We start from the raw sequence: 12,649 nt of genomic DNA on the forward strand, positions 1-12,649 counted from the left end.
ATGAAAACTGACTGACCTAACAGCTGTCAGTAAATCTAAATGTACCGTTTAGTGTTGACTGAACTACTAAAGTCCAGCAGCTGGACAGTAAGTCTGAAGGTCAAAGATCTGAGATCTGCAGTCGTTGCCCGTTTGATCAGTAAACAAGTTTCAAGCATACAACAGGATTTCTGTTCCCAAAAACAGATTCGTCATCAAAAATCAAGGAAACTGCAAAAATCTTCTGCAGATGATTCGTATCTGAAAGTCACGTCCTTAAGAATCCGAGGACGCAAGACCTGAGTCTACATCTGGACCTTCAGCTGATCCGTGTACTGTTCACTGAAGCCAGAAATGGTTTCAGTGGAAGGGAAACTGGGAGGACAGGTGAGGCAAACTACAGAAGAGTGGACAGAAGGTCTGACGATGCGAGCGAGGAGTCCAAATGAGACATTTTTGGCTCAAATCTTCATCAGTATGTACCGTCAGGAGAGAGGTACAGCTGTAACACAGGTGGAGGTGTGTCGTGGTTCAAGGCCAGTGGAGTTTATTAGACCACCTTCCATAACAACAACAAAACACACTTTTTTATGCTATTATTTAATAGCCACATAATAAACTGAATTCACCTTTGTTATATATAAAAAAGCTATTTTTCATGAATGCAAGTAAATAATTTCTTAATCAGAAACTAATATTGTGCTTTACAATTTTTTCAGCTTTTTCTCTAAAATTAAATAAGAAAATGTGTCGATAACTAAAATAATTTTAAAATTAAAAGTATGGTTTTCCTTAAGGAGCTTGCACTCACTGGTCGATTAACATTATAGAAATTTTAAAAACCCACTTTGGTAAAAACCAGTACTGTTCATTTAGAGCAGCTGAACACGTTTGCCTGAAGCGCGTACTCAGGAAACACTCGTCCCAGTGTCAGCCGGTCACAACCAGCAGCTGTAAAGTTTCTAATGAGAAATCATCAGTAGATTAGTGTATGTAGACTCTGAGGAAGCCACAGAGTAGAGTGGAGTCTAAGGAGGCGCTGTGGAGCTGTGGATACGGAGGGGTAATAACTCCACATGGTTTCATGCTTTTCATCATACTTTATTCTTACGGTTGGTGTTTCAACAATACTCGGCTGCAGCTTTGCAGCTCACAGCCTCACCATCAACAACAGTTCAGTTCTTTCTTCTTTTCAGCAGGTGAGGCGTGATTGCTCGTGCTGCTCAGGTGTGTCTGCCTTCCCTGCAGCCGCGCCACAGGTAGATATGTTGGAGCAGAGAGGAGAGCTGAGATCGGGTGGTCGACAGAAGGCAGGAAAATGATTGGACCAAAGTGATGACAGCAGAATCGAGTGTGACAGAGCGACAAAATGGAACGTAAAAAATAGACCATCAGGCCAAACGACCAAGAATCAGGACACAGGAGTGAATACAGATCTTTCTTATTGAACATCCAAGTAAGTTTAATTTTTTCGATTTGCAGACTTTTATTTTTTAGCGACGACTGCAACAGACTGCTCATCTGTCCAGGACACGTCTCACCTCATGATAGCCGGAGTAGGCTCCAGCACGGTGACCCTGACCTGCACAACAGGAAGAAGATGAATGGATGCTTCTTGATCCAGGTCATGTTACGGGACTGCAAGAAATACCAATTCTTACCCAGATTTTGGCACCATAAGGATGTTTCAAGGTAAAACAGCAATTCTATCAAGCTAACATCAGACAGCAGCTAAAGTTAGCATCATAAGACAAACCAGAACCCTGACAGTGATTTGAAAAAGGCTTGTAGAGTTAAGGTGTTTTGGTTCAGGTGTGTATCCCTGAGTCTTTCCTTTAAAGAAGGAATATCAATTATGAACGACACTTATTAAACCACAAAGGCTCATTTGATTAAAGAGCCTCAGCCAGACAGGGACAAATGGAGCAATTTGTTTAAATGTCACCTTTTCTGAGCACTTCTGATTCCCTGCTGCCACAAAACAATGTTAATGATGCTTTTAAGCTATTATAATCATTTCCAGCTCTGGCTTTCATCGAGGTAAAGAGTCTCAATAAAAATGTCAGAATAAATGATGAATTGGTTGGGACTGGCAGCTGATGTTAAGGTCAGACAAAAAATCCAGAAGAACCCAAAAAGGAACAAAATCAAAGAAGAAACCAAGAAGATAAAAATACCAACTTGTGAGATTATCTTAATGAGAGGTGGTGGAGATCCAGATTTGGGAGATAAGTCTTCAGTTTTCCCCTTTTTCTTCTTCTTTTGGTGGTATAGAAACAAAATCCCAGACTCAGGAGTGTGAAAGGACAGAAAGTTCCAGGTGGGCACATTCGTTATGTTTTTGGGCGTTTCAACTTTAAACTCTACGATAACATCGGCACCCAGGTCAGCAGCTTCCTCTGAGTCGTTTTTATGAAAAATGCGCCGACGTGTAAGGCAACCAGTCTTTGGCTCTTAATATCAAAGACCAGGATACACACATGATGTCTGTTCATCAGCCATGACAGCGGTCTGAGGTCCTTCCTCCCAGCGTGGAGATTTATGTTGCTCTTATTCTCTCACAAAGTGACCATAACTACCTCACACACAAACAGCACTTTCACGTGATCGACACTGGACGGAGGAGATCACCTTTAAGACTTTTAAACAATAATGTAGCTTCATATAAGAGTTTAATTAAGGAGTTTAATTCATGGATATAGAACTGAATAGACCTTTATTGTCATTGTACATGTTCAATGAAATTATGGAGGCTTGTTTGTGTTTGGTTTTACCATCTGACCAACCATCAGATGTATAGGTTACTTGACCTTAAATATAAAGCATCTTGAAGCGACTGCTGTTGTAATTTGATGCTAGATAAATAAAATTGAATTGAACAACAAGGACCCTCCAGCAACCATCAATGGTTACCAGGTGATCACCAAACACCTGCGCAGAGCCTTACCTTAACCTAACAGTAGTTTTTAAGGCCTACATCTGTATGTAGTCTTTAGAGTTAGAATTAGAATTCAACTTTATTGTCATTGCACATGCACAGGTACAGGGCAACGAAATGCAGTTTGCATCCATCCAGAAGTGCTTTAGTGATATAGATATATTAAAAGTATAGATGAAAATGTCCTTGTTTGTCCTTTAAAGGGGAAAGTGTTCATGCATTTACAACAGGGGTCTCGAACTCCAGTCCTCGAGGGCCGCTGTCCTGAAACCTTTCCAGGTATCCCTGCTGCAACACACCTGAATACAGTTAGTAGGTCATTAGCAAGACTCTATAGGACTTGACTGCATGCTGAGGTGGCAGTTCAGCCATTTGGTTCATGTTACAGCAGCATGACTGAATGAACACGGTGCAATAAAAGTACTGTTAGAAGTACATTTTTCCAAACACTTACATTTGCCTAAATTTACTTGAGTAGGGTTAGGGGTTGCCACCTCAGCATGCAGTCAAGTTCCATACTCTTGCTAATGCCTACTCATTTGATTCAGGTGTGTTGCAGCACATGGAAAAGTTTCAGGACAGCGGCCCTCGAGGACTGGAGTCCGAGACCCCTGATTTACAAGATTCTGTGTAAAAGAGATGAGTCTGATGAACGTTTCTGTTCAGGGACACAAAAAAAGCCAGAAAACTCGTCTGGAAACACGATTCAGTGTCATAGTCGTGACTCTTCATGGTCATCACCAGTCATTACACTTTGAGCAATAAAAGGAAATGACTGCAGCTGTCTCTTAATGTTACACTTGATTTGTTGAGGACAGAAATCAATCAATCAATCAAAGCTTTATTTGTCACAAGCAGGTTGCCCTGCAGTGAAAATGGGACCCCCCCCCCCCCCCCGACCTTACACACGTAACACAGACATCACATGGGGTTACAAGTCGGAGATCGGTAGCGTTGCAGAAAAACACTGAAATGTACACAACAATGGGAGGGTACAAGAGGAAAAAAAGAGACCTCCACTCCATGGTAGGACAGCACGAGAACAGGAAACAAACAGCCTGGTGAGCACCTGGCTGTTTACAGCATGTTCTCACTAATGCATCACAGAGCCAGGCCTCAGTTCAGTGATGTGTTAAGCTGTCGAAGGATACTGAGGACAGACAGTGCAGACTCAATAGCACTCACGTAAAATCTGCCTGAAAGCAAAACCCAACCCCGGCAGTGCTGTTGACACACGACAAAGACATTTCAGTTGAACTGTGACAGAAAATGTCTAAAGATGGAGAGGGATTGTTGGAGCTGCAGCAGAAATCAGAGCTATAAAACTCATCATAATGTCATCATCGGGAAACTAGCGGATGATACCGTGGAGACAAAGACTATCACAACGTTTCCCAACCAGAAGCCGTGGGTGGATAAAACCATCCGCGACACTCTGAGATCCAGCACCGCTGCCTACAACACGGGACTCATGACGGGGGACATGGACCCGTACAAAGCCGCGTCATATAACGTGCGGAGGGCGGTGAAAGAGGCGAAGCAGCGCTACGGGAGGAAACTAGAGTCACAACTCCAACAGAGTGACTCTAGGAGCCTGTGGCGGGGACCAAGGACAATAACGGACTATAAAGCACCAACAACCGGTATGACGAACGCGGCCGTGACTCTGGCAGACGAGCTGAACACTTTCTATGCTCGCTTCGAGGCTGCAGCTAAGGTCTCCAACGATGCTAGTGTTAGCGGCGCTAACGGCTGCAGACAGGAAGATACTGCCAGCACCGGAAACGTGCTCGTCATCTCCGAGCATGAAGTAAGGAGAGCCTTCAAGAGAGTGAACACCAGGAAAGCAGCAGGACCAGACGGCATCCCAGGTCGTATCCTAAGAGACTGCGCATACCAGCTAGCTCCTGTGTTCACTGAGATATTCAACATCTCTTTATCTCAGTCGGTGATCCCCACATGCTTCAAAGAGTCCATCATTGTTCCTGTCCCGAAGAAACCCCACCCTGCTTCTCTCAATGACTATCGCCCTGTAGCCCTCACCTCAGTAGTGATGAAGTGCTTTGAACGCCTGGTCAGAGACTTCATCATTTCTTCACTACCAGACACACTGGACCCACTACAGTTCGCTTACCGTCCAAATCGTTCCACAGACGATGCCATCTCTCATCTCCTCCACACATCACTCACTCACTTGGACACTAGAAGGGGGAATTATGTTAAAATGCTCTTCATAGACTACAGCTCTGCATTTAACACCATAATTCCCTCCACACTCACCACCAAGCTGGAGCATCTGGGACTCAGCTCATCTATGTGTCAGTGGATCTCCAACTTCCTAACTGGCAGACCACAGGCAGTAAGGATGGGCGGACATGTCTCAGCCTCCACCACTCTCAGCACTGGAGCCCCCCAGGGGTGTGTTCTGAGCCCCCTGCTGTACTCTTTGTACACATATGACTGTGTGGCCACTACCAGCTCCACCACCATCATCAAGTTTGCTGACGACACCGTCGTGGTGGGCCTGATCTCTGATAACAACGAGACGGCCTACCTGAAGGAGATTAGGAATCTGGAGAACTGGTGCCAGAGGAACAACCTCCTTCTAAACGTCAGTAAGACAAAGGAGCTGATAGTGGACTTCAGCACTAAGCAGGAGAGGAACTACCAGACCCCCGTCATCAACGAGTGCCCAGTGGAGAGAGTGGACAGCTTCAAATACCTCGGAGTTCACATCACGCAGGACCTGTCATGGTCCTGTCACATCAACACCGTGGTGAAAAAGGCCCGACAGCGTCTCTACCACCTCAGATGCTTGAGAGACTTCCAACTGCCCTCCAAGGTGCTCAGGAACTTTTACTCGTGCACCATAGAGAGCATCCTGGCGGGAAACATCTTAACCTGGTTCGGGAACAGCACCATGCAGGACAGACGAGCTCTACAGAGGGTTGTGCGGTCAGCTGAGCGCACCATCCGCTCCGAGCTCCCTGACCTGCACTCAATCTACAGCAGGCGGTGCTGGACCAAGGCCAGGAAGATGGTGAAGGACCTCAGCCATCCCAACAACAGACTGTTCTCTCTGCTGAGGTCAGGAAAGCGATTCCACTCCCTGAAGACCAACACAGAGAGACTGAGGAGGAGCTTCTTCCCGCAGGCGATACGGTCTCTCAATCACACCACCACACAGTACTGACCCACACATATGGTTCTTACACACACACTGGACTTTCTGGACTTTGGTTTTGCACAACACTGGTCACTATATTCTTCATTTCCGGTTAATACTTGTACAGCTGCTGTTATTGTGTATATATTTATTTATATTTAGATTTCTTCATACATTCTTATATAGTTCTATATTGTGTATTTTGTTGTACAGTTATTTTATTTTCAACTTTAATTTATATATTTTATCTTATTCTTCCCAGTTAAATTTACCCTTCATTCTAATTTGTGTTGTACAGTTATTTCATTTTTAACCTTAATTTATATTTTATTCCTTCCTAGTTAAATTTACCCTTTTTAATTTTTCATATTTATTTCCTATCTTATTCATAGCCTTTTCCTTTTTTGTTTTCTTTAGGTCACGAGCAGTTGTCCAAGCATTTCACTACATATCGTACTGTGTATGACTGTGTACGTGACAAATAAAATTTGAATTTGAAATTTAATTTGACACCATGTACTCCCTGTCTCTGAGAGAGTGCTTCAGACACGATGCAGGGAGTATTAAAGGAAATCAGAGCTTCAGTGACAGCTCAGACAGCCCAAAGGACATTACATAACCTTTATACAGCAGACAGCATCCAAGGGGGAAAAAGACGTTGCTTTGTCAGTTTGGCATAAAACTGCAAGATTAAAGTTTGCAGAAGAACATGAAAAAAGCCTGACGAATATGTCAAAGTGTCTCTGTGGTCAGATGAGCTTTCTGTCTAACATTCACACTCTAATGAATGCATCAGGACCAGTTCATCTTGCCCAAGGATACTTTGGCATCAAACTAAAACTGCCCAGGATCAAACCACCAACCTTCCTCGACCTCCTGAGCCACCTGACAACAGCAGCCAGCTCTCGCTCCCCATCGAGGAGACAAACCCCGGCAGTGATACTGTACAGCATAGTGGTGCAAAGTTATATAACTTTCATGTCTACACCATGAATGCATCGCAGGAATAAGGGTTCGAGGTGTAAGCGGGGCATGACATCATGACCTTCTTATTGCTGAGCCAAACTCACTCTGCAGTATTGTGTGCTAATCTGCCAATCAGCTTTAACTACTCATTTATTGAATGCCATTCTGGGTAGTTCCAGCCTACTGTAGCCTCTGGTTATTACACACTAATACTGGGGTAGTTCCAGTCCATTGTAACCCAGGTTATGAAACAGTGATACTGGCAGAAGCTGGTATAAGACAGTTGTGGTGGACAGTGTCTTGCGTTTCCTCCTATAACCACTGATATCCAGTTTTACTGGCTCGAGACCGTTTTCGTTATCACATTCACCTGCCACAGAAGACATCCCTGGTTTGACACTGGAGGAAACTCAAATCCCTGCAAGTGTTGGGTAAGAAAGAGCATCTCTGTTAGTGCCAATGTTAGCACCTGCTATGAGGTGACAGAGCTTGCCACTGCACCACCGTCCAATTATGAGTCTGGACCCTGTGTTGTTTGTTTAGCAGCACAGTACTCACTACTTTACCTGCACTGCAAAAAGAAGGCACACTCCCGCCTCTGTCGGCAGATCATTTAGAACAGATTCAGATCCACCTGAATGTCTTTTGTATTCATCCTGAGCTGCAGGCTCAGCAACATGCTGCCTGTGACCAACTCTCAGACTTTCCTCGTGTCCCGTTGAGCTCAGTCACGCCTGCAGTTTATTTGCAATCCCCGATGCCCCCGAGTGAGCGGAGAGTCAACTCGGTCACCATCTTGTTAAAGGATGATTACAGCAGTACCTCCAGGCTCAGGATTCACAAACATGACATCCTCACACCTTCAGAGAAATATTTCTTGGCCTAAAGGAAACTGAGAACATTGATTGTGTAACAGTATGAGTATCTGGCTTTTAAGACGTGCAGTTCAGCACGGAGACAAACACCTTGATGATGGAGATGATTCACCCTGTGAGGTTATATAAAGAGAGAGAGGGAGGCCATACAGTACCGTCTCCACAACTACAAATGTGCTCCTGAGTAATGAAAAGACCTCTGGAGAGAGAACGAAACAGACTTCTCCAGAGCTTCACTCTTCATTTTGTTCTGTATTTTTATTTTGATGTGATATTTGGAGATATTTTTGTACCACATGCCTGGATTCTTATGAAACCATCACTGAGCATCCACTTGTTGAGCATGACTTCATTTTTTCTCCATATTACTTTTCAGAATAATGTATATAAACCAGGCTCATTTGTGATACAGAAATTTTAATAACGCTAAAATCACTCTGAAGGCAGTGAAGGACGGAGATATCAGGAAAGATTAAAACCAAAGCTGCAGAGCGAGAGGAGTCTCGATTTCTGCTGCAGCGTTTGAATGGTGGGGTCAGAACTGGGTGTAAAAGATATGAAAGCAAGCATCCATCTTGCCTTGTATTGACGGTTCAGGCTGCTGGTGGTGTAATGATGTAGAGGATATTTTCTTGGCCCCCCTGATGTCCACTGATTGTTGCTGATCATGTTCATCCCTTTATGATCACATGAAGAGATCAACTCTCAAATGCGTAAATTAAAGCAGACGACTCGTAAGCTGTTAGAAATGGCGTGTCACAGATTTAGAGGATCATCATTTAGCCTGGAGAAATAGTTTGCTGCTTTATAAGAAAGCCCTCCGCAGAGCCAGAACATCTTACTATTCATCACTGATTGAAGAAAATAAGAACAACCCCAGGTTTCTCTTCAGCTCTGTAGCCAGGCTGACAAACAGTCAGAGCTCTGTTGAGCCAACCATCCCTTTAACGTTAACTAGTAATGACTTCATGAACTTCTTCACAAATGAAATTTTAACCATTAGAGGAAAAATTACCAATAATTATCCCACAGATGTAACATTATCTACAGCTACTTTCAGCACCATTGATATTCATTTAGACTCTTTTTCTCCAATTGATCTTTCTGAGTTAACTTTGGGATGAACCGGTTTTTGTCTGAGTGTGTTGCTGGGTCTGAAGTACACTCCAAGCACGACCGAGCCACACACTCAGACAAAAACTGGTTCATCCCAAAGACAAAACTCCTAAACACAAGCTAACAACACACTGTATGCTGTGCAGTGCGGCGAGGAATGCTCAGACCTCTACACCGGAGAGACCAAACAGCCACTTCACAAGCGCATGGCACAACATAGAAGAGCCATCTCGACGGGACAAGACTCAGCGGTCCATCTGCATCTAAAGGTCAAAGGTCACTCTTTCGAGGATGCCAATGTTCACATTTTGGACAGAGAGGACGGATGGTTTGAAAGAGGAGTGAAAGAAGCATCTATGTCCACTCAGAACTCGCTATTTGTCAGATTCCTCCTGTTTCGCTGTTACATCATGCGCGGTGTCCTTTAGTGTTCCTTCAGTTTTCAGATGTGCAACATCTGAGATCCCTTTCCAGACGCCTTAACGCCCACTCACATCCTTTGACCTCAGCAAATCACATGATAGGGTGGGGCTAGGTTTCACAATGGATTCACCTGAAACCTTGGCTGATTGTGACCGATACCCGTTTAGATTAGGTAGAGGATCAAGAGGGGGTCCATTACCCTCTTGGGGGACACTGCCATACTTGTTGCCATGCTTACTTGTTCCTAGAGTATTTAAAAGTAGAACAGGAGGCGGAGCCTTCAGTTTTCAGGCCCCTCTTCTATGAACCAGCTTCCACTTTAGGATCAGGAGACAGACCGCCTCTTTACTTTTAAAATTATGCTTCAAACTTTCCTTTTTGACAAAGCATATAGTTAGCGCTGGACCAGGTCACCCTAATCAATGTGAGGTGTTTGGAGAATAAGATGGAGGAGCTCAGTGAGCTGATTGAGACCAGAGGGAATGCCATGAGTGGAGGCGACTCATGATAAGTAACCTGCAGGATATAAGACGGGTGTCTTCAGCACAAGCAATGCAGGTTGGTCTCTGTTATGACCCAGGTCATCATTTCTTGTGTTGCTTTTGCTCCTCCCACCTCAGGGGGGTGTTGTTCGTTTTCTCTGCCTTTTTTGCTTACGTAAGTTCCGGGTGGAGGCTAACCACTGGTTGAAGACTGAGGGGGGCTGGCTATAAATTGGGACCCATCAAACTCGGCATGGCCTGCCTACTTCCTGCTTCCAAACAGGCTGTGTGTTTAGCCCTGTGCTTTATGTTTAGCTGTGTGTTGAAGTTTCTGTGATCGAAGAACTAGATTGTTGTTTTTGTAAATATTGTAAATAGACCTTTTCTGATTGAGCTGGCAGTTTTAGGGATGGGAAGCCTTGTTTTTTTTTTCAAAACCTTTGTTCTAGTGATGGCCAAATGAAGCTTTTAGCATTGAAGCTTGAGTTTAAAAACTGTTCATTACTCGCTTTTCAACACGGTCATCTCTGGTGACATCTGGTGGCCAAAAGTATGAGGAACAGCTTGAATCTACACATTAAAGTGTACTGCTTGATTCTGACCGCCCACTCTACAGAGTTCACAGTTCTGTCTGATATTGGGCCGTCCTTATGTTGCTTTGAACATGTATTTTTGGGTGAAAAAATTATGTCTATTTCTTTAATAAATAAATATGATCAATAAACATTTCTTATTTAAACATGACCATGGTTTGGTATTTCTTTGCTTGTGACTTCTTGATGTTGGTAAATACAATAGATAAAAAATACATATAATATACATATAATAATGTACAACACATTATAGAGTAGTTTCTACTGTGAGGTTCTCCCTCCAAGTACTTATGCAATTAAATCACTGGACAGGTGTGTTTATAAATAATATGATATTAGGCCAATTTTCTTATACATATTTTTGACCTGGGCTATAATTGATTGTGAACTGGAAAGTCAAAACATGGTGTATTTAAGGTTATCCTGTTTGGTGTTTATTTACGAAGAGAATTTGTTCCACTGTGCGATGGCCGAGTCTGTTTGTTGTCTTTCTCCTGCCTTAGAGAAAATCCTCTCACGTGGAACAGATGATGCTGGAGTGACTAGAAACTGGTAGAAATGCAGGTGTATATATATATACACAAAACAAAGGCAAACAACAAGAACAGAAACCTGGCAAACCCACCCAATTGACCAAAATCGCCATCTCTCGCCATCAAAACACAAGTCCCGCAAATGATTCACTTCCTTATAAACCACTGAATCAGGCACGGAAGCAGCTACGTTGTAAATGAAGCCTCGAGTTAGTGCTTCTGAAGCAGTGTGTTGGGTTTTTTTGACACCGGAGCGTCACGACATCATGACTTTTTTTCTCCTGTAGGTTAGGAAGGCCGTGTAGGTTGTACACGGTTGCTGTGTAGGTTATGAGGCCTGTGTTTTACTTTGGATTTCTCCTGATAGGTTAGTTCTGTTTCATTTCTAGAGCGTTTTGTTTCTTGTTTTGGCCACGCCCACCCCAACGTTTCTTACCTTCCAAGATTAATAAAATACTCGGTTTTTGTAAAACTGCAAACTCTGTGGCAGCATTGGTCCTTCCTTGGGAACAGGAAGCGGGGGCGTTTTTATGTGTCGCACTCTGGTTTCGCAGTTTTCCTTGGCTCTCTGAGGACTGACTGGCATCTAAATGGGATTTTTCAAGCTGCCGTGTTACGTCTGTATTTTCTTATAATCTCTTTGCCCAAGCAAAGTGTACCAACACTCCTTTAAGGGTGACAGTGTTTACTGTAGAACTTGTGTTGCTGAGTGTGCCTGACATACACATTTCTATTCATGCATGCAGAAGCAAATAAAGTAGAAAGTCTGAGGTGTGAAGCCTTGGCGCCTGCAGCCATCTATTAACCCGACAAGGTCAAGACAGTGACGGCATAACGATGACGTTTCCTTGGCAGAAGCGCCGGACGCCCCGGTGTGACTCCTTCTGTTGGCACTCGCTGGAAATTTTCCAGCCAAACACAAAAGCAGCTACAGAAAAAAAGCAGCATTTTCTCCTCCGTCGAGCCTGACGCAGCCTTCCACCGTCGACTGTTTGAGTGTTGCCTGGAAACCTGCTCGAGCTTGCTTACATGTAGTAAAATGGGAACATCGGCACATCCCTCCAACGCACCATCACATCGCCACAGCAACGATGGAGAACGGGCTGGCTTCGGTCCCACATTGCTGTCCTCTCATTGGAGCATCTGCCGGCGTCATCTTGCTGGCCACGCCCACTGTTACATCGCAGCTTCAAAGCTGGAAGCAGCTGTCAGATCTAAAAGCTTCCCACACCTGGTGCCAATGTGGAGGCTGAAGAAGTGAGGATCAAGATGTTTGAGCAGTACTGTAACTAAACACGTGTTTAAATTCTCTATTGCAAAAATGTGAAAGTTTGTTGGAACCTCTGAGATGTGGAAACACTTCAGCAGCTCTATGTTTCACTACTTTTATTCAGCTGTATTCAGTTCTCGTGTTTTATGTGAAGGGATCCTTTTTGGTTTGCACGTCTTGGTTTTTCCTCACGTTGTACACTTGGAGAACTTTCTGCAGTTGAACATGTCTGCGTTTTCACTCCAATGCTGGGATTTCATGAAGACATGGCTGACCGTGATGAGTTTTAACCCAGAAGATGTTGTTTC

Source organism: Astatotilapia calliptera, chromosome 10 (genome assembly GCF_964374335.1).
Source record: "Astatotilapia calliptera chromosome 10, fAstCal68.1, whole genome shotgun sequence".
NCBI classification, from domain to species: Eukaryota; Metazoa; Chordata; class Actinopteri; order Cichliformes; family Cichlidae; genus Astatotilapia; species Astatotilapia calliptera.